General features: G+C 37.4%; 1 pseudogene; it reads right to left on the bottom strand.

Annotated features, from left to right (window-relative positions):
• Positions 1-6,573: 6,573 nt before the first annotated feature.
• On the bottom strand, positions 6,574-9,950 carry LOC132603058 (premnaspirodiene oxygenase-like; annotated as a pseudogene).
• Between the last annotated feature and the right edge of the window lie 13,156 nt (positions 9,951-23,106).

Below are 23,106 nucleotides of genomic sequence, written 5' to 3'. Positions count from 1 at the left end.
TGATGCTTCACGGATCTGCTTGGGTTGTGTACTGATGCAAGATGGTAAGGCGATCGCGTATGCTTCGAGACAGTTGAAGGTTCACGAGAAAAACTACCCCACTCATGACTTAGAGTTGGCTGCAGTAGTCTTCGCTTTGAAGATTTGGAGACATTACTTGTATGGAATTCATTGTGAGGTCTTCACCGATCATCGTAGCCTTCAGCATGTGTTTAGTCAGAGAGATCTGAACTCGAGGCAGCGTAGATGGATGGAGTTGCTCAAGCATTATGATATTACTATCCTTTATCATCCGGGAAAAGCTAATGTGGTAGCTGAAGCGTTAAGCCGAAAGGCAGCGAGTATGGGCAGCTTGGCGCATTTGATTATGGGAGAGCGTCCTTTAGCTATGGAGGTTCAGTGTTTGGCTAATAGTATGGTGAGGCTCGATATTTCAGAACCTGGTAAGGTTCTAGCTTGTGTGGAGGCGAGGTGGTCTCTTTTGGAGCAGATTAGGGCCCAGTAGTTTGAGGATGTGAAATTATGCAAGATTCGGGATAAAGTGCTAAGTGGAGAAGCCAAAGAGGCTATTCTTGATAATAAGGGTGTTTTGAGGATTAAGGGGCGCATTTGCGTTCCTAGAGTTGGTGATTTGATTCCGCTGATCTTGAAAGAGACTCATAGTTCCAGATACTCCATTCATCCAGAAGCAGCAAAGATGTATCGTGACTTGAGGCAGCACTACTGGTGGGGTAGAATGAAGAGAGACATTGTGGAGTTTGTTGCTCAGTGTTCGAATTACCAGCAGGTTAAGTATAAGCACCGGAGACCAGGTGGTGTGCTTCAAAGGATGCCCATTCCTGAGTGGAAATGGGAAAGGATCGTTATGGATTTCGTAATTGGTCTTCCGAAGACTCTGGGAAAGTTTGATTCGATTTGGGTTATTGTGGATAGGTTCACTAAGTCCGCGCACTTCATTCAGGTTCAGACTACTTATAACGCGGAGAAGTTGGCCAGGATCTACATCCGAGAGATAGTGCGATTAAATGGGGTTCCTATTTCCATCATTTTAGATAGAGGCACTCAGTTTACTTCCCATTTCTGGAGGACTTTGCAGACGGAATTGGGAACTCAGTTAAATCTTAGCACCACGTTCCACCCGCAGACAGATGGTCAGTCCGAGAGGACTATTAAGGAGCTTGAGGATATGTTGAGGGCTTGTGTGATTGACTTTGGTGGTCATTGGGACCAGTTCTTACCGTTGGCGGAGCTTGCATACAACAGTAGTTATCACTCGAGCATTGAGATGGCACCGTTTAGGGATTTGTATGGTAGGAGATGTTGTTCTCCGATTGGATAGTTCGATGCGTTTGAGGTGAGACATTGGGGTACTGACTTGTTGAGAGAGTCCTTGGACAAAGTAAAGTTGATTCAGGAAAAGCTTATTGCGGCTCAAAGTACGCAAAAGGAGTATTGATGTGCCGCGGATTTGTGGCACATTCGACGCCTTTTTACTATGAATTTTGGCTGTTTTCAAGTAAGTCTGGTTCTCTTTAATATGTTTTTGTTGTGTTTTAGGAAAACAGTGGTCCAAAGGCAAAAAGCAAAGAACAACAGAAGAATTGGCCAGAAATGAGAATCGACGGTCCGTCGATCAATCGACGGACAGTCCTTTGAATCGTCAAAAAGCATAAATTTCCAGAGAGGACAAAGTTGAAGACGACAAAGGACGGAGGCATCGACGAAACGTCGAACAGATCGACAGTTCGTCGTTTGTGTCGTCAAGCAGGACCTCTCAACAGCGGAGAAAAAAACGGATTACTCGACGACGCGTCGACTTGATCGACGCCACCGTCGAATGGCACACAGGGCTGGAGTTACAAAAGACGAAGACATCGACGGATCGTCGATCTTGCTATCGGGGGAGGGCAATTTTGTCAGCTTTTGCTGTGCGTTTTTGGAGCCTATTTAAAGAACATTTTAGGTCATTTATTAGATTCAGTTTTTATGATACTAAGCTAAAAAGTCCCATTGGTTGGTGAGCATTGAATACTCTCCCTTTGGAGTTTAGTGAAGACACAAGATTCCATATTCCACCATCTTTATTACATTTGTAAGCTTTATGTCTCATTTATTGCTTACCACTTTTGAGACCAAAATGTGTGAGTAGTCTCTTTAATCAGAGTTGTGGACCCAAGATGATGGGTGCTATGTAATGGGTATCTAACATTGTATATATGTATAATGGGATGTGATGTATTTTATTATTTCTCGTATTCATTGTTCTACAAATGGTTGCAAACATTTGTTCATGCACAAAACCTAGTTTATTCGGAAGGATGAACTAGGGTGTGATTTGAAATAATATAACAAGGACTCGGGGCGCTAACCTTCGTTTAATGAACTCTCTTAGGAATAAGATGAGTTTTACTTGGCATATTTAATCAACCTTACTTATAACTTTTCTGCATTTGGTAAAATCATGAAAAGAAATACTTTCTAACTATTGGGAAATATTGGAAAGTGTATTAGAGATTAAGTGCATACATAATCGCGACCCATTAGAAATATATCATATTGACACCCATATCATAACATCTAATCATCGCGGTGACACAACTTTGGTTCTTCCAATCTAAACCAATTTCAATTACTTCAAAGTAGCGAATACAAACCAAATCTCCTTTGTAAAATGCTCGGAATAGGATTAAAGCCTTTAAAGACGAGTATCGCATACAACTAGTACCTTTTTCTCTCCATATTCCCTATGGGATTCGACCCCAACCTTGTTTGGGTTACTATATTTGACAACGCCCGTTTTACGCCATTAACAGGTGTAATTTGAGTGTATCAAGTATGCGGACCGGAAGGTTCGTGATATGGAGTTCATGGTTAGTGATTAAGTCCTATTGAAGGTTTCGCTCATGAAGGGTGTAATGCGATTTGGGAAGAAGGGCAAGTTGAGCCCGAGGTTTATTGGACCTTTTGAGATTCTTCATCGTGTTGGCGAGGTGACTTATGAGTTGGCCTTGCCATCAGGCTTGGCAAGTGTTCATTCGGTACTCCATGTTTCTATGTTGAAGAAGTACCATTCAGACGGGTCTTATATCATTAGGTGGGATTCAGTATTATTTGATCAGAATCTGTCCTTTGAGGAAGAGCCAGTAGCAATCTTGGATAGGCAAGTGAAAAATTTGAGGTCCAAGGAAATTGCTTCAGTCAAGATGCAGTGGAAGCACCGTCCGGTTGAAGAGGCCACTTGGGAGACCGAGGTGGATATGCGGAGTAGATATCCTCAGTTGTTCAACAGTTCAGGTACCTCCTTTTCTCCACCTTTACCTTTGTCGCTGGAGGACCAGCGATTGTTTGATTGGTATCTCATGTAACGGCCCGTTTGGTCGTTTAGCACTTTAAAACTACGACAAGGGTATGGGACTATATTGTATTTATTTATATGATTTTAATACATGAAATGGTGCATGAATTAGTGAAGTAAGTAAGTGGGCCAAGCCCACTACCCTTTTTATCTGTGCACGTTACATTCCAAAAGAAAGAGGAAAAAATAGAAGGTAAAATTATTCACTTATTTCTAACCTAGAGGGGAGAAAAAGAACGATCAGAAGGAGCATTGTCAGTTAATGTTGAAGGAGCGGCGAAATTTTATTTTATTTCCACCAAATACAAAGGCAATCAGGTATAGTACAATTAACTTTTATATACTCCTACAAGAAAATATGTTGCAGAAAGTTTAGTCTAGTATGGTAGTGTTGGCAAGAAGTTATTGGAAGTCAAGGATTACCCTAATAACTAGAGGGGGACCACATGATGATAGAGATTGTAGGATTGATTATAAAATTGATTTCAAGGAGTAGAATTTGCTTCTCCTGTGCAAATTTCGTATTGCAATAATGACTACTTTTGGATTTCATTTTTTTTTTCTTTCCTTTTGTTATTTATACTCTACCAACATTATTATTATTATTTTGGGATTTTGGTATGACGGTTTATTATATTAGGTTTATGAAATTGATAATTAAGATTTTGGGGAAATTAGAGGTTTCGAGTCCTAGTCCTAAGAAAGGAGAATTAATGATTTAAGTGTCCATTTATGGATGAAATTGACCAATTTTAAAAATATATGATCCTTAGATAATGGGTGAAATTATTTTTCGATAAAATTCCAATCTTGCCCTTGTGGGCCCAAGGCCACTTTTTGGTGTGCGTTTTTTGGGTTTCGAATATAAATATAGCAATATGGGTGTCCTTAGATTCGTATTCTAACATAGATCGCATATTTTATAGATTTTGATCGTTCAGAGTCTCTATGCAAAGGGAAGACATTAGTTTGATTGTTCGTGGCACCCGCTCGGCATTGAGGTAGGTTACGGTCTACTTTAGTTAGACTCTGATTAGAAAATGGTATGTAGTCGTAGAAATTGACGGGGATAGCATGTTAGGACTTCGGGCATGAAGTGCAAATAAATTTTAATTAGTCGGTTCTATTAGCTGTTGGCTTGTCGCCAAATGTGTTATTTTATGTGATTATCACCTGTTTGTATTTCCGTCACATACTAGCTCAGTCATCACATAAAAAGCAATGGTAATATTGATAATTGAACAGTGGACAGTAGTATGATTTGTACTTGTTGATTTTATATTAGTGATATTGTTGAGACTGATATCATGCATGACATGCTTTCCATATTGTTATTGTGATGATTGGTAATGTGAGTGATTGAGAGGCTCCGAGGTTTTTGCCGGAGATTGAGAGTGACAAAGAGACTCTAAGGTCCTTGTCAGAGATTGAGAGTGATTGATAGCCTCCGAGGTTTCTGCCGGAGATCAGGAGCGGTACATGGACTTCGCGGGTCCCCCATGGGTCATAGCTTTGAGGCACTACCCTTAGCATGTGTGTACGAGAGTGGACTGAGAGAGGAGACTGTTGCATTGCATTGCATCCATCCACTCACATATTTGACTAGTCATTTGGCGAACTATATCTGTCTTGGTTGATTTCATTATTTCATTACACTTTACTTGTATATGATACGTGACCATACCTATTTGCTCTATGTGCTACTTGTTAGTTTCAACTTCTTCATGCGTTATCTAATCATTGTCGGACTACGATGCTTACCGGTACTGGTGTTGTACTGATACTACTCTTGCTGCGCATTTTGTTGAGTGCAGAGTACGATCCAGGCTCCAGTTCTACGCCCCGTGGCTGATACGCGAGGGTGACATCTTTCGGTCATTCAGGGTGAGCTACTTGGTCACCCGTGGGCCCTGAAGGACCCTCTTATTTAATTCTATTTTTTTTGTTCGACAGACAGTATGTAGCCTTCGGGTATTTTCAGACTTTTATTCCAGACTATGTTAGCGCTCTTGTGCCCTTTGACCAGATTTTGGGGTTGTCGTGACATTTCTAGTTATGATAAGTATTTAAGGCTTGATAACTTATTCTTGTTCAATTTTCCGCTTATTTAACTTGTTAATAGTAATTTGGTTCGCCTACTCGGAGGGATAGTGTAGGTGCCACCACGACTCGCGAATTGGGTCGTGACAGAAATTTGCATGCGTAATAAGAATAAATAGAGCATGTCTGATTAATCGTTTCACTAATGAGGATAGAAATATACCCTTTAGCCTTGCTTAGTTGAATACGGAGAAGTAAATGCGTTCTTGTTACCTCGGGCGACCTCGGAATATTGGCGTTATAGTAGCATCTACAGGCTTGTGAGCAACTCGAAAGATACTCATAAAGTTAACATCAACCCGTCAATTAGTATAGGTAGAACGATTTGAAGACTCAACTGGATTGTTAGTGGTCATAGCCCTCGATCTATCTCGTCTCCGATAAAAATCCACTCTTTCTTGGTTGAAGTTCATTATTTGTTTTCTTTTAATTTTATTTAGTTTATAAATATAAATTTGGATTTTATTTCTTGTTTAGATAATTAGCTTTAGTTTAATTTAGTTAACGGTTAATCATAAGTCTCTGTGGGTACGATATCTGGACTTTAAATCCTATATTACTTGTACGATCACGTATACTTGCGTGTGCGTTTGGGAGCAACACATTGCAATTCCTAGTTTGTAATTATGTTTAGTGAATTAATCTAGTCAGTCAAGTTGGTTCATTATGTGTTTGTTCTATCCTCAACAACAACAACAACAACAACAACCCAGTGAAATCCCACAACGTGGGGTCTGGGGAGGATAGAGTGTACGCAGACCTTACTCCTACCAAGGTAGGATGGCTGTTTCCGAGAGACCCTCGACTCAATAAAAACATAAAAAGAGGTCAGATACGGCTAAGAGATTCAAAGCGATATGGAAATGAAGTAACGCAAGCGACACAGATAACATAGAATAATCAAAGCACAGGAAATAACAGATAATAGCATAATATCCTCCTTATAATTTAATGGGATGCGATATTGTGTCCTCGCTTCATTATTCCAAAATTTAAAATACACAGAAAATGTTATTCGAGAAACAGTACTCATGATACATTTCTTATGATAAAAGATACATGCATTAGATGTAGATAAAATCGAAAACACTAAAAGAAAGACAGGACAATGGCGGGGCTTGGTATAACTTTTTATTTTTTAAAAAAAATGTCGAAAATCATTCTGGAAGAGGTTGATAAGGAGTCACAACCAAGAAAAGGTCATCTTTTCTGGCGGCAGTTACTCCAACCAATTCAGACAAGTCCAAGTCTTTTGGCTACATTCCAGTAGGGAGTTTCCAGTCGAAGTAATATAGAAATTGAGCCAACGGCAAATAAACATTAGCTAGACCAAAATTTATCCCGGGACAAATCCTCCTTCCACCACCAAAGGGAAGATATTCAAAATTATTACCAATAAAGTCCACAGAGCACTGCTCAAATCTCTCTGGCTTAAAGCTTGCTTCGTCATCCCAATATTTTGGATCTCTTCCCAATGCCCAAACGTTAACCATAACTTTTGTCCTCACAGGATAGTGTAGCCGTTTATGTCTGTCTCTTCCCTACATTCTCTTGGGACCAAAAGTGGAACCGGTGGATTGAGTCTTAGAGTTTCTTTAATGACTAACTTTAAGTATTTCAACTCCTCGACATCAGTTTCATCAAAATTTTCTTTTCCTTTGAATGCTTCCCTTACTTCTGCTTGAGCCTTCGCCAGTATAGTTGGGTTTTTCATCATTTTCACCATAGCCCACACAAGTATTGACGATGAAGTCTCTGTTCCGGTAGTAAACGTGTCCTGCATTTATGACCAAGATACATAACTAATTAGTTACACTCCCTGTGCTATTTTCCTTTTATAACTTTAGCTTTCAAAATACGAAAAAGGCTCAAATATGTCATCCAACTATCGAAAATGGCTCATTTATGCCACTCGTCAATACTTGGGCTCATTTATGCCATCGAACTATAGGAAATGTCTCATTTATGCCATCGAACTATAGGAAATGGCTCATTTATGCCACTCATCAATAATTTGACTCATTTATGCCATCGCCCGTTAATAAAAATGACTCATCCATGTCATATTTCATTAAAGCTGGTTTTACAATATCATATATGACACGTGGCCTCCAACTAGATTATGGTTGTGGGTGGGTAAGGTGTATGGGTCGGATTTTTTATTAATTTGGTATTTAAAATTGGGCTGGTTTAATTAAACGACATAGACTTCTAATTTGAGGCCACGTGTCATATCTGGTATTATAAAACCGACGTTAATAAAAAATGACATGGATGAGTCAATTTTGGTGACGGGAGATGGCATAAATAAGTCAAAATATTGATGAATGGCATAAATGAGCCATTTTCTATAGTTCGATGGCATAAATGAGCCATTTCCTATAGTTCGATGACATAAATGAGCCAAACCATTTCCTTTGCTCTACCTGAAAAAGAACTTTTAAGTTTTAAATTGCTAACTTTTTTGTTTTTCTAAAATAATATTAGGTAGCAGCTTTTAATTTATGATCATGAAATTTTTTTATATGCTTTTTAAAACTTTCTATCAATGTATATAAACCTTTTAACTCCAATGCTCACTCATGTGTAACACTCTTGTTAGCAAAATTGCTACTCCTATCGGAAAAAAGTTTATTTTGTCTCATATAGTTGATACAAATTGTGTAAGGTGTTTTTTTCCCTCACAAGTTAGTGGATCCAAAAGTGTAAGATTTGGATCCACCAATTAGTGAGACAAAAAGAAACTTCACACAACTATTGTTAATTGTGTGAAACAACGAAATAAAGTTTTTTCTTCCCATTCGGAAACTAATTACTATATCAACTCTCCAACTACCCAAAAATTCATACTAATATGAATAAGATAGAACGATATTATGCCATACTTACAAAGATAATAGCTTTGATGTTGTCGTTGGTGATAGGAAATTGAAGGCCTTCCTCATTCACAAGTCTTAGAAGGACATCAATTAGATCTTCACCTCCTAAGGCACCATTAGTTTTCCCAATTGCAAGGTTCTTTTTGTGCTGATTGATGACATCCTCAACAATTGCATCTACCTTATGGTGAGCATTCATAATTTTACCCTGCATTCCAGTAAGCACATGGAGGAACTTCAATGATGGGAAAATGTCAGACACATCAAACCCTCCAGCTAAGCCTATCACTTCTTTGATTAGTTGTATAAATTTTTCCTGTTCCTTGAACACTTTCCCAAATGCTGATCTACATGTCATGGAACTTGTGAACAAACACAGCCTTTCAGTAAAATTAACCGGCTCACCAGATGATGACTGGATAAAATTAACTAGACGATGCACTTCATCGTGTCTAATCGAGCTAAATGATCGGACATTCTTGGCACTCAGTACTTCTATGACGCAAATTTTACGCATTTGTTTCCAGTAATCACCGAAAGGACAAAACGCAATGTCAGACCTGTTGTAACATACAATCTCCGGGGCCAAAAGTTTAGGCCTAGATGCGAACGCGGTGTCATGAGTTTTTTGTACTTCTTTTGCCATATCAGGAGAAGTAACAACAACTGCAGAAAGTTCACCAAGTTGAAGGTGCATAAGTGGTCCATATTTTTTGGCTAAATCTCTAAGGTCATGATGAGGAAGTCTACCAACCATATGAAACATCCTTCCAAATAAAGGTAATTTCCATGGACCTGGAGGCAATATTTTGGATTGGCTATTGGAGTTCTTCCATTTCCTTAGCAAAAATAGAAAAGATAGAAAAAGGAAGATGGAAGACAAGCTGAAGAATTGCATTTTGGGAGACTTAATAATTAGTATGTTTGGTGATGCTTTAAAGTTGTGTTGCATATGCTCTTTTATAGGCTTACGGTTTGGCGAGAAATGCGGTCCGGAAATTTTTTAACCCAAAAATATTTTTTGGAACCAAACTAACCCGTTTAAAAAAAAAAGGAACCAAAGTAGGATTTACGCACAGAATCTGTGAGTGAAAGGGCTTCACGCATAGAATTTGCACATTTACACTTTGGTCCTTTCACACACAGATTCTGTGCGTGAAGCCTCTTTCCCCCCCGACCCCAACCTTTATTTTTTGGAAATCAAACTCAAAATTAAGCTTTTTTTTCGTACTTTGACCGAAGATTAGTCATGTTCCAAAACACCGGAATATAAATATTTTATATAGAACTTAATATTTTTTTAGTGTACAATAATATCAGCTCACTACATCAAATATACATATACATTTGGATCGTCATTTTAGGGGTTGTAAAGTGCTTCGAAGTACGTTTAAAAACTTGATATATTTAGGTTTAAGTGTCATATTTTATAGTGTTTTGATTAATCTTTTTTGTTTTACTCCCAAAGCTATGAAAGTACTTTTTTGGTTCAAGAAAGATAGAAAAGAAAAAAATACTCTGCTTTGTATTAGGTTGTTTTTTTTTATTTTATGTCTTTTTTATTTTGTTATTGTATTGTGTAATCCGCACCTTTTGAATGTGCAAAAATAAATATAATATCTAAAAATAATTCATCCAATACAAGAGGTTCATAATAATTGAAAAATATTTCATTCCATTAGCAACGAAATACATCATTAAATTACAATAGACTTAAAAAAAAAAAATCAAGTTCTAGACACTCTTCTACTTCCAGATGTGCTGCAACCACAGGAGTTTTGCCCACATGAACGCTTATCATGCCCAAATTGCTTACATGTCTATCACTTGCGAGAGTAAGTCTTTTCGCTAACATCCATTTGATTGTGATAACGGGTTAGCTTGTTTTTTCCTAATTTACGGATATGCTTCTTGTTCGGAACCATCGAAAATGGTGCGGCTGGCCAATAAGCTTAATCACCAAGGGGATGAAAGTGGCCAGAATATGCTCCAAGGTATTTTACGACCTTATATTCCTCTGCCACATAATCAGTTACATTTCTGGTCATTCTCTTAAAACACGTGACTGCATGAGAACATAGCATGTGGTACGTTCGCCACTTACCACAAGTGCATGATTTTGTATGCTCAGTAACGATATGTTTGTTTCCTCCTTTACCGTCGTAGTAACCAGTTCTAACTTCATATACTCGTTGAACGATGTCATACTCCGTCATTTGGTGACCCTCTGCCTTTCTTCTATGGTGCTTCTTCTTTTTGTAGGGCTTTGGCATCCATGTTCCGTCCTCGACTAATATGGCTCTGGCCTGCCTTGTCCTATCCGCAAATCAGTCCACGACCTACTTGAAAGTTAGTCTTACCATTGTGGTGACAGGTAGTCCTCGAGTAGATTTGAGGAATCCATTGAAACACTCCGAGCTGTTCATTGTGAGCATGCCCCATCTCCTTCCTCCGTCAGCATAAAGCATCCATTTTTCAACTTCTAATTTCATCAACCAAACATGTGTTGAGTCCTATTTTAACCGGAGTAAAAATAGTTTACAACATCCGGGTAATTCCGGGGTTATTTAAAGTTAGGAGTCGGCACCTAATTATTTATGGTGAATTAAGGCACCTAAGGTTATTTAAAGTACTTATCTAAAGTTGATTTTATTTTAAAGTCTACGAAACCAAATGATTCTAGGTACGGGTTCAACTAATCTAGAGGGATGGTATTAGGCATCCTCTAAATTCCATTAATAATGGTAAACCGACCAGGCTTACAATTAATTAGGCTAAGTGTAAGTATAATATTATAGAAAAGAAAATAGCTTTGTAAGTATTGATAAAGTTATAGATAGATATATAAGAATGCTATTTAAAATAGGACTTGTAAGAAATAATAGTATACATAAAAGAATTTAGTTATAATAATATACATAAAAGAGTTTAGTTATAATAATATACATAAAAGAGTTTAGTCATAATAATATACATAAAAGAGTTTAGTTATAAACTGAAAGAGCGCGGGATATGTAACGTTTTAACATAGTTGAAAATAACTCAAAAGGGGAGGCCTGACTAATTTTGTTTTAAGAGTACGGACAAGATAGGATTTTTCTTTTTCCTTTTTGTTATGTTTACTAACTACGTCTAGCTACAAGATATACGTGATTGATTCAAACTTGAAGAGTTGTTTATGAAATATATTTGAGTTCATGTTTATGTATCAGTAATACCTTAAGATTTCCAATATAGTAAGAATGAAACATAATTCAAAATATGTGTTCATGGCTTCACGCCCTTGAAAAGCAATTGCTTTAATATAGATAAATATTATAGGTGCTATAGAAAATATAAAAGAAGAAAATGGAACTATGGAATTAATTATTAGTTTCTCTTTTAAATTAACTACCCATCATACTAACCTACTAATTCTGCTAAGGTTCACCAAATCTAAAAAATGAAATAAAGTGTTAGTCAAAACAGTCAAATACACAAACAAAATTAAGCCACGAAAATAATAATTTTAAACGGGTTTGGCCCATTCTAGGGCTGTTGTGATCTGCTGCTGCTATTGGGCTTCGGCCCAACAATATTTTTAGGTACTGCTTTGAATGGACTGGACACGAGAAGAATATCTTGTCAACACCGAATGCTGAGGAGGAAGAGTCCTTCGGACTCGTACGCGGAGGTCATGCACAAAAAAAGAACGAAAGAAAGGATTAGTACACAATCAATAAATAAGACTAAACATAATTAGATTAACGTTGTCGCTTGTAATTGACAATAACAAGAATACGTAACTTGATGTTTCATAGGACATTTTAAACCTACTTTTACACGGCCAATGACTGCAGTGAGGAGAGGTAGTTGTTCAAGTCTAATTTTGTCTCCAAGAAGTGACACTTAATTCAGAAGACAAACAAGGAGCAACAGACAAACTTAAAAGGAATGTAACGTAGCAACATAAAGGAACACCGCTGGTTTTAATTTCAAACATGCAGCTCAGTTGGATAAGAATATGGCATTTGACTTAATGACAGAAATCAATTCAAAGTGCCCAACATTCAGCAATATTCGGGCTAAAACTGCAGCAACAATCTGCCCTTAAAGGCCGCAGCGAATGGCCAGACCGCAACAGTCATTAGCCTCAACAACAAACATATTCCTCCAAACAATAAAAATAGAGTCGAACATAGAGGCGTACTTCACGGATTTGAGTCACATATGAAAATACTAAGATTGCCAGAAATACCCAGGTACTTTTAAAAGATATCTAGCTTGATGGAAATATAAAACAACATCTAATCATCTTATCTCAATCGAATCAGACTCTATTTTTTTAGACAACACAATGATGCTGAAAAATACACAAATTGGACTTCTAAATATAATCCTATCAGTAGCTAATGAAGTTTTGCTCCAGATTCATTCTAGGACTACAAACAGTAAAACTGATATCTTAAACAACCTTAGACACATGCGAGCAATACAATTTACCATCAGATATTGAGCCACATTAATGAGCAAGGATTTGACCAAAATAGGATTTGAAGCTATTGCTACTGTATAACAGGAACTGACTCCTTAAACAGAATTGCAAAGAAATGCTACTAAACAGAGTTTGAATTAAATGTATCCTAAACCAGAACAAAATAGACAACCTATCAATTGAAATGCCTAACTACATGCTGATCCTTGATTAAACAGGTTTAGGCTAACAATACCACATGGAAACAAATCGCGAAGACCCTTTAAACATACTTAAACTCATCAAATAAGAACACACAACCTAAACAGGACTGATTCACATTACAACTTGACAAACAAACACCAGCATTATACTATTCAATCTACATGGTTGGATCCGAGAGGGTTAAGAAACAAGACCACAAGTATGAATACATATTCATCTTATATAGATAAGCAACAGGAATGTAGGACCCACGGCATTAACTAAACACCGATATACAGGAATCCTATCAAGCTACTAATTAGAATCACATTAACTAATAACAGAATACACGTGAACGAACTAAACTGACTGAAACGATAGACATGTGGGAACACATAAACACTTATTAAATTACTAAAACTGAAATTGAACTAGTTAAAGAAAGATTGTTCACCTTCTATTGGTGCAGTGAATTGGGGCGTCGAGGCCTCGAATTTATGCTCGAACTCAAACCAACCCGAACCTGCTTAAATTAACTAAAGTTTCAAACCAAAAAGTGAAAATAGAGTAATGTTGGCTGTTCTTTTTTTTATAGTGAGGCTATGGCTCGATGATAATTTCCAGTGAATCCCCGAAAACAGAATCGAATTGTAACAAAACTAAAACTTAAAGCAGTAGTGAAAAAGTGGAAATGTTGAATATGGTAAAGTATTCAGTGGTTCTCCTAATCAGTGTTGAGTTGTTTTCGGCTAAGAAACTTAGAGATGTATTTATGGGCGATGTTTAGGGTTTGAGATTTTCGGGCGGGATTTGAAATCGAAATATTCAAACTCGAGTCAAATGGACCGTTCAAAATCTGAACGTTGAAGTCCTTTCGCGTGGTTGATTCAGACCTTACTCAAAGTGGTCCGACCTTCTCTGGTCTTTGAAGGTTTTGATTTGTTTGAAGTGAGAAAAGGAACGTCTTTAGCTGTCAATCGATAGAAAACTCAGACGAAACAGACATAGAGACGTTTTGTGTGGAAATGGAAAGATGCGTCTGTGCAAGGCTAAGGGTGCTTTGGTTTTTGCTGGACTTTGCGGGGAGAGAGAGGAGAAGACGACAAGGAAATGGGGAGAGAGAGGGAGAGAGCAGGGAGAGCAGAGAAGGAGGAGCGGCGGCGGGTTGAAGGGATTAGGTTTAGGGAAAAGATTATGGGCTCAGCTGATGAAGTAGGGGAAATGGGCCGGTCGGGTCGGGTAGTTGGCGGGTGATGGGCTAGTCATGTAGTTGGGCTGGATCGGGTAGGTGGGATAATGGTGGGTATTGGGCTGGTCCGAATTATTAAGGGATGTGGGCTGGTCTAATTAATTAAAGTGCGGGCTGGTAGGGTGAATTATTAACGGGTAATGGGCTGGTCATTTGGGCTAATAATTTGGCTGAAAATTGTTGATCTTTCCTCCTCTATTTAATTATTCTTGGGCCTTTAACTTAATAACTAGTACAAAATATATTATGTGAAGACAAATAGTAATTAGTGTATATAAAGTAAAAATTAATTTAACGAGTACAAATCCTAAAATGAAACGATGACGAACCATTTAAAATTTGTGATAAAGTAATGAAAGTAAAGATGTTAATAGTAGTAAAAACTAGTAGTGAAAACAAAGTATTTAGCTCGTTAATAAATTTAAAAGCCCAAGGAAATAAATTGGAATAAAGGAGGGACAAAATTGGGTGTCAACAGATGCCCCTCTTCGACCGGAGATGATGTAAGAGTTTTCGGGCCAAGAAGTTGACGTAGTAGCCACTTTTATTCCGACTAACGAATACGAATTTGGAAGAACTTGAGAAAATACGGTTTAGGAGAATTGATGGAAAATATTATGAGATGGAAAGAATTATGACTGAACCACAGTTTGAGTTGCCTACATATCTCGGGGTTCGTGAGAATCAAGCTGTATGTAGTTCGAAAGAAGCTGGTCGATATAGACGCTACGCTTTTGCCCTAGTGGAATTATGGTGAGACCGGATATAGAAAGGGACACAAGATTGTGAAGAGGGTTGATTGAGTAGAGTCTTAGCGATGGAAATGAAAGAAAAATTAACCTACGTATGACATATTTGTGGACGTAGGCGGAGTTGAGTTTGAGAGTAGATCCGTGACCTTTGCTTGTGAGTTTGATATTCCTCTTCAGCATGTTTGCCCCAGTTCACTGTGTAAGATAAAGTTTCACGTTGTGTTGTGTCTCTGTATGTGGGTCGTACTTTCTGTCAAAAACTGAAATTCATGTCAAAATCAGTAATAAAGTCTGGGGTAAAGTTGAAAAATGTAAATCTTATAAAGAATGTAAAATGATAATAAATGTAAGTGTAAGAATGAAGATGAAGCCACGTGGCTTATAAAAAGGCCGTGTGGCCAACTGTTGTATCTGGTTGTCTTCAGGGAATTGAATGAATGCGTGATGTTTACGCTGAAGATGTAATAATATCTCTAGTTGTATTTGGCGACTTCAATGATAATAATAAATTCTCTGGCTGTCTTCCGGGACTCGATGTCTGTGGAATTTTAAGGTAAAGTCGTTAAAGTAAGTAAAGTGGGTGGTAAAGTAAAGTAATAAAGTAGAGAGTAAAGTAAAAGTGCAGCCGTTTGGATTATGCAGATGAGGCCGTGTAGCCATGTGATGTCTCGAGTTGTCTTCGGGGACTTGATAGTAAATGATATGCTGATGAGGCCGTACAGCCAAACGATGTCTCCGGTTGTTTCGGGGACTCGATGATATCTGTGAAATTAAGGTAAAATTATTAAAGTGAATGATAAGGTAATTGATGAAGTAGAAAGTGAAGTAAGAGTGCAGCCGTCTGGCTTATGAAAATGAGGCTGTATAGCCATATGATATCTCCGGTTGTCTTCGGAGATTTAATGAAGATTTTCGTAAAGTCCGGGGTGAAATCAATAAAGTAGGTAAAGAGTGATGTCTCTGGTTGTCTTCGGAGGCTTTGATGCAGATTCCCGTAAAGTCAGGGGTAAAGTCATAAAGTGGATAATATCTCCGGTTGTCTTCGGAGGCTTTGATGCAGATTCCCGTAAAGTCCGGGGTAAAGTCGTAAAGTGGATGATGTCTCGGTTGTCTTCGGAGGCTAAATGATAATTCCTGTAAAGTTCAGGGTAAAGTCGTTAATGTTGGTAAAGTGAATGATAAAGTAGAGAGTAAAGTCATAGTGTAGCCGTCTGGCTTATGCATATGAGGCTGTATAACCGAATGATGCCCCCGGTTGTCTTCGGAGACTTAATGATAATCCCTGTAAAGTTCAGGATAAAGTTGGTAAAGTAAATGATAAAGTAATTGGTAAATTAAAGTAATGGTGTAGCCGTTTGGCTAATGCGGAAGAGGCTGAATAGCCAAATGATGCCTCCGGTTGTCTTCGGAGACTTAATGTTGATTCCTGTAAAGTTCAAGGTAAAGTGGTTAAAGTAGGTAAAGTGAACGATAAAATAATTGATAAAGTATGGCGTAAAGTGATAGCATAGCCGTTTGGCTGATGATGTTGACGGTGTCGTGACAGGCCAAACTAATGACACGTAATCCTGATTTAATTCGTCTTCAATATCGACAACCTACAAAACAGGTATATTTGTTAATAAAGTCATAAAGTTATTGTGATAAAAATAAAATTAAAGATAAAGTTGGAAATAAAGCCGTTTGGCTTTTGAGGCGAGGCCATAATGAGCCAAATGATGCTTTTCCGCCATGATTGATAGACTTGACCGTTGATCTCGCGGTTTTAGGTGCCTGCACTCAAAGAAAAATTCTTAGTTTGGGACGGGGAAGTTGATTCATGTTGACTCGAAGCTTGACGTTGTTGGCGCTCCATTTGTCTTGTTTGTTTGGACCTTGCGATCTCCGTTCAAGCCTCAGTAGATGAATAGTAGTGAAACAATTGAAACAAAGTGTTTCATTTGAAAGGTATATATATATGTATATGTATAAGCAAAGATATATACGTAAGTATATGTATATAAGGAACGATATATATGTAAATATATGTATGTAAAATATTTCTGCCAACTTCAGATTGTGACACTTCTAAACATAATTGAAACGTCATTTGTCTATAACACTTCTTGTCTAATAGCCTTAATCTTGTCGATGTCTAACCGTTCTTTTGTCTATATATTTTCAAAATATGCCCCAATTTCGTCCTCGCGGGAGTATACTAAACTTATGTTGTGGTGTGACCGAACCTTATATAGGTTGCCTACGTATCCCGGCAAGGGAATCGGGTCAGAACGTAGTTCGTAAGGTACATAGAAATGGTTTAAAATTTTCTACTAAAGGGACCGAACCCGATGTGGATTGCCTACGTATCCCACCAAGGGAATCAGGTCAGCGTAGTTCTGTTATGTAAATGGTAAAATGTTTGTTGGATTTCTACCTAAATATGACTGACCCGTATGTTGATAGTCTATGAATCCCACCGAGGGAATCAGGCCATGTGTAGTTCTCATTACATAAGGATTTTTGGATTTTCTGTTGTAATGCACCGAACCCTATGTGGGCTGCCTAGGTATCCCACCGAGGGAATCAGGTCAGCGTAGTTCGTAAGTGTATTAAAGGAAAGGTTGCAAACTAAGCTGTCTAATCTAATGTCGTCCGTTGATTTGATAGCTTTCATGCTTGTGTCATTATCTATCGGCTATTTCAATTTCTTCCAAGTGGAATCTTGTCTTGTCCTCTAGTCTTCTTGTTATTCTCTCGAGATGTATGTTATTCATTCGTTCATTTTATGTCACAATCATAGAGTTGACAGATTTGATAAATAAAGTAGAAAATAACAATAATAAATGATTAGGGAAAGTCAGAAATGCATTTATATTTTTTTTTTTTTGCAATTTAAGCTTCCAAAAGATGAGGCAAAGCAACAAAAGTATTGAGCATGATTCGAGCCTCAATTTTAAAATCAAGTTTTCTACATGTTCAAATTACCAAGACTCCTGGCGAACCAGGGACGGAGTAAGAGTCCAATTCTTCAAAGTCTCTCCTGGTTCGGCACCCCGGATGGTCCGTGTCTCGGTGTCAACACGAATCAACTCTGTTTTGGGGATATAACAACATAAAAATGCAAATGATGTCAGTCTCATAACATGTCTAGGTAAAGTCATGATCACATAGAGTCAAGTAAGTCATGTAGCAAATAATTCATCAAATAAAGTCAAACAAGTTGTCAAACAAATGTAAACGAGCATATCAAACAATAACGCGTCCTAATATGCATGTGACCTCTTTGTGCCAGAGGTAGGCCTAACGTTTGTTTGAAGGGTAAAGTGTACCATAATACATCATCCCATTGCTTTGGTTAATTAAACAGATACTATTTCCCAAAAATAAAGTACAAAAGTAATGTAATATTTATTACATGTCAAATGAGTATAACATAAAATGTTTCCTAATCTAAGTAAAGTAAACACAACGTCTAGCTCCATTTTGTGATGTTCTTGATCTTCGTCATTTGTTGATCAAAGACGTACTCCAATGTAAATCCATACCTGTCATAGAAACGTTAGTTATTCCCTCTCTCTTAAAGTTTAATTAATTAGAGCAAATAGTCAATATTTAGGCACAGTTATCCTTCAAACATGCACATAAAGTATGATTAGTGTCACTTGGGGTCGTGAACCCACTTGGACGTTTGGGTAAAGTCATCTAATGGGTTTAACACCAAGGGTATTAAACCTCCTAGGTCATGAAATGTATGCTTTTAATAAAGGGTGTTGGTTTAGCTCTATCCTAGGTTGACTAAGAGAGGGTTTACTAGACACAAGGTCCCCGAGTGGACTACTTGAGTGAGAAGGCTACGCGGTCACCGGTATTCGGACACCCCGCACATATGCCAACTCTCCTAAAATTTGGAATTTTGAAAGAAATTTGCGGGTGCGCAAAACACACCTCGCGTGTACATGTGATAGTGTGAATTTCCAAATGTGGAGAAAAGTGATACAGAATGACAGTTTATATCAAAACAGTAACACATAAACATTTTATATAATAGCATGTAAAACAGTTAACAACAAATAAAGTAATTCAGACAAGCACACAAAACCTAATTAAACTAAGTCCGTTATGGTTAGAACCTAAGTAGTTCCCAGCGGAGTCGCCAAGCTGTTGTACCCTATTTTAACCGGAGTCAAAATAGTTTGCAACATCTGGGTAATTCCGGGGTTATTTAAAGTTAGGAGTCGCCACCTAATTATTTATGGTGAATTAGGGCACCTAAGGTTATTTAAAGTACTTATCTAAAGTTGATTTTATTTTAAAGTCTACGAAACCAAATGATTCTAGGTACGGGTTCAACTAATCTAGAGGGAAGGTATTAGGCATCCTCTAAATTTCATTAATAATGGTTAACCGACCGGGCTTATAATTAATTAGGCTAAGTGTAAGTATAATATTATAGAAAAGAAAATAGCTTTGTAAGTATTGATAAAGTTATAGATAGATATATAAGAATGCTATTTAAAATAGGACTTGTAAGAAATAATAATATACATAAAAGAGTTTAGTTATAATAATATACATAAAAGAGTTTAGTCATAATAATATACATAAAAGAGTTTAGTTATATACTGAAAGAGCGCGGGATATCTAACGTTTTAACATAGTTGAAAATAACTCAAAAGGGGAGGCCTTGACTAATTTTATTTTAAGAGTACGGACAAGATAGGATTTTTCTTTTTCCTTTTTATTATGTTTACTAACTTCGTCTAGCTAAAAGATGTACGTGATTGATTCAAACTTGAAGAGTTGTTTATGAAATATATTTGAGTTCATGTTTATGTATCAGTAATACCTTAAGATTTCCAATATAGTAAGAATGAAACATAATTCAAAATATTCGTTCATGGCTTCACGCCCTTGAAAATCAATTGCTTTAATATAGATAAATATTATAGGTGCTATAGAAAATATAAAAGAAGAAAATGGAACAATGGAATTAATTATTAGCTTCTTTTTTAAATTAACTACCCATCATACTAACCTACTAATTCTGCTAAGGTTCACCTAATCTAAAAAGTGAAATAAATTGTTAGTCAAAACAGTCAAATACACACAAAATTGAGCCACGAAAATAATAAGTTTAAACGGGTTTGGCCCATTCTAGGGCTGTTGTGATCTGCTGCTGCTATTGGGCTTCAGCCCAACAATCTTTTTAGGTACTGCTTCGAATGGACTGGACACGAGAAGAATATCTTGTTGGGCTTTTAGCCCAACACCGAATGCAGAGGAGGAAGAGTCCTTCGGACTCGTACGCGGAGGTCATGGACAAAAAAAAAATGAAAGAAAGGATCAGTACACAATCAATAAATAAGACTAAACATAATTAGATTAACATTGTCGCTTGCAATTGACAATAACAGGAATACGTAACTTGATGTTTCATAGGACATTTTAAACCTACTTTTACACGGCCAATGACTGTAGTGAGGAGAGGTAGTTGTTCAAGTCTAATTTTGTCTCCAAGAAGTGACACTTAATTCAGCGGACAAACAAGGAGCAACAGACAAACTTAAAAGGAATGTAACGCAACAACACAAAGGAACACTGCTGGTTTTAATTTCAAACATGCAGCTCAGTTGGATAAGAATATGGCATTTGACTTAATGACAGAAATCAATTCAAAGTGCCCAACATTCAGCAATATTCAGGCTAAAACTGCAGCAACAATCTGCCCTTAAAGGCCGCAGCGAATGGCCAGACCGCAACAGTCATTTGCCTCAACAACAAACATATTCCTCCAAACAATAAAAATAGAGTCGAACATAGAGGCGTACTTCACGGATTTGAGTCACATATGAAAATACTAAGATTGCCAGAAATACTGAGGTACTTTTAAAAGATATCTAGCTTGATGGAAATATAAAACAACATCTAATCATCTTATTTCAATCGAATCAGACTCTATTTTTTTAGACAACACAATGATGCTGAAAAATACACAAATTGGACTTCTAAATATAATCCTATCAGTAGCTAATGAAGTTTTGCTCCAGATTCATTCTAGGACTACAAATAGTAAAACTGATATCTTAAACAACCATAGTCACATGCGAGCAATACAATTTACCATCAGATATTGAGCCACATTAATGAGCAAGGTTTGACCAAAATAGGATTTGAAGCTATTGCTACTGTATAACAGGAACTGACTCCTTAAACAGAATTGCAAAGAAATGCTACTAAACAGAGTTTGAATTAAATGTACCCTAAATCAGAACAAAATAGACTACCTATCAATTGAAACGCCTAACTACATGTTGATCCTTGATTAAACAGGTTTAGGCTAACAATACCACATGGAAACAAATCGCGAAGGCCCTTTAAACATACTTAAACTCATCAAATAAGAACACACAACCTAAACAGGACTGATACACATTACAACTTGATTAACTAACACTAGCATTATACTATTCAATCTACATGGTTGGATCCGAGAGGGTTAAGAAACAAGACCACAAGTCTGAATACATATTCATCTTATATAGATAAGCAACAGGAATGTAGGACCCACGGCATTAACTAAACACCGATATACACGAATCCTATCAAGCTACTAATTAGAATCAGATTAACTAATAACAGAATACATGTGAACGAACTAAACTGACTGAAATGATAGACATGTGAGAACACATAAACACTTATTAAATTACTAAAACTGAAATTGAACTAGTTAAAGAAAGATTGTTCACCTTCTGGTGGTGCAGTAAATTGGGGCGTCGAGGCCTTGAAGTTATGCTCGAACTCGAACGAACCCGAAGCCGCTTAAATTAACTAAAGTTTCAAACCAAAAAGTGAAAATAGAGTAATGTTGGCTGTTCTTTTTTTTTAGACTGAGGCTATGGCTCGATGATAATTTCCAGTGAATCCCCGAAAACAGAATCGAATTGTAACAAAACTAAAACTTAAAGCAGTAGTGGAAAAGTGAAAATGTTGAATATGGTAAAGTATTCAGTGGTTCCCCTAATCAGTGTTGAATTATTTTTGGCTAAGAAACTTAGAGATGTATTTATTGGCGATGTTTAGGGTTTGAGATTTTCGGGCGGGATTTGAAATCGAAATATTCAAACTCGAGTCAAATGGACCGTTCAAAATCTGAATGTTGAAGTCCTTTCATATGGTTGATTCAGACCTTACTCAAAGTGGTCCGACCTTCTCTGGTCTTTGAAGGTTTTGATTTGTTTGAAGCGAGAAAAGGAACATCTTTCGCTGTCAATCGACAGAAAACTCAGACGAAACAAACATAGAGACGTTTTGTGTGGAAATGGAAAGATGCGTCTGTGCAAGGCTAAAGGTGCTTTGGTTTTTGCTGGAAATGGCGGGGAGAGAGAGGAGAAGACGACAAGGAAATGGGGGGAGAGAGAGAGAGTAAGGAGAGGAGAGAAGGAGGAGCTACGGTGGGTTGAAGGAATAGGTTTAGGGAAAAGAGATTATGGGCTCAGCTGATGAAGTACGGGAAATGGGCCGGTCGGGTCAGGTAGTTGGCGGGTGATGGGCTGGTCATGTCGTTGGGCTGGATCGGGTAGGTGGGATAATGGTGGGTATTGGGATGGTCTGAATTATTAAGGGATGTGGGCTGGTCTAATTAATTAAAGTGTGGGCTGGTCGGGTGAATTATTAACGGGTAATGGGCTAGTCGTTTGGGCTAATAATTTGGCTGAAAATTGTTGATCTTTCCTCTTGGGCCTTTAACTTAATAACTAGTACAAAATATATTATGTGAAGACAAATAGTAATTAGTGTATATAAAGTAAAAATTAATTTAACGAGTACAAATCCTAAAAAGAAACGATGACGAACCATTTAAAATTTGTGATAAAGTAATGAAAGTAACGATGTTAATAGTAATAAAAAATAGTAGTGAAAACAAAGTATTTAGCTCGTTAATAAATTTAAAAGCCCAAGGAAATAAATTGGAATAATGGAGGGACAAAATTGGGTGTCAACATGTGCCTCTTAACTCACTGCCCTTAGCAGCTCCATTTTTTAAACCCTTTTTCTTTGTTGATGCTGCATCGCAACCCCCCACATCAATTTGTTTACAGCACCATTTCCAAACTTTGTTTGCAAATTAT

The sequence above is a fragment of the Lycium barbarum genome, chromosome 7 (genome assembly GCF_019175385.1).
Source record: "Lycium barbarum isolate Lr01 chromosome 7, ASM1917538v2, whole genome shotgun sequence".
NCBI lineage: Eukaryota > Viridiplantae > Streptophyta > Magnoliopsida > Solanales > Solanaceae > Lycium > Lycium barbarum.
The sequence above is the reverse complement of the archived record's forward strand: the minus strand, read 5'-3'. Positions and strand labels throughout refer to the sequence as shown.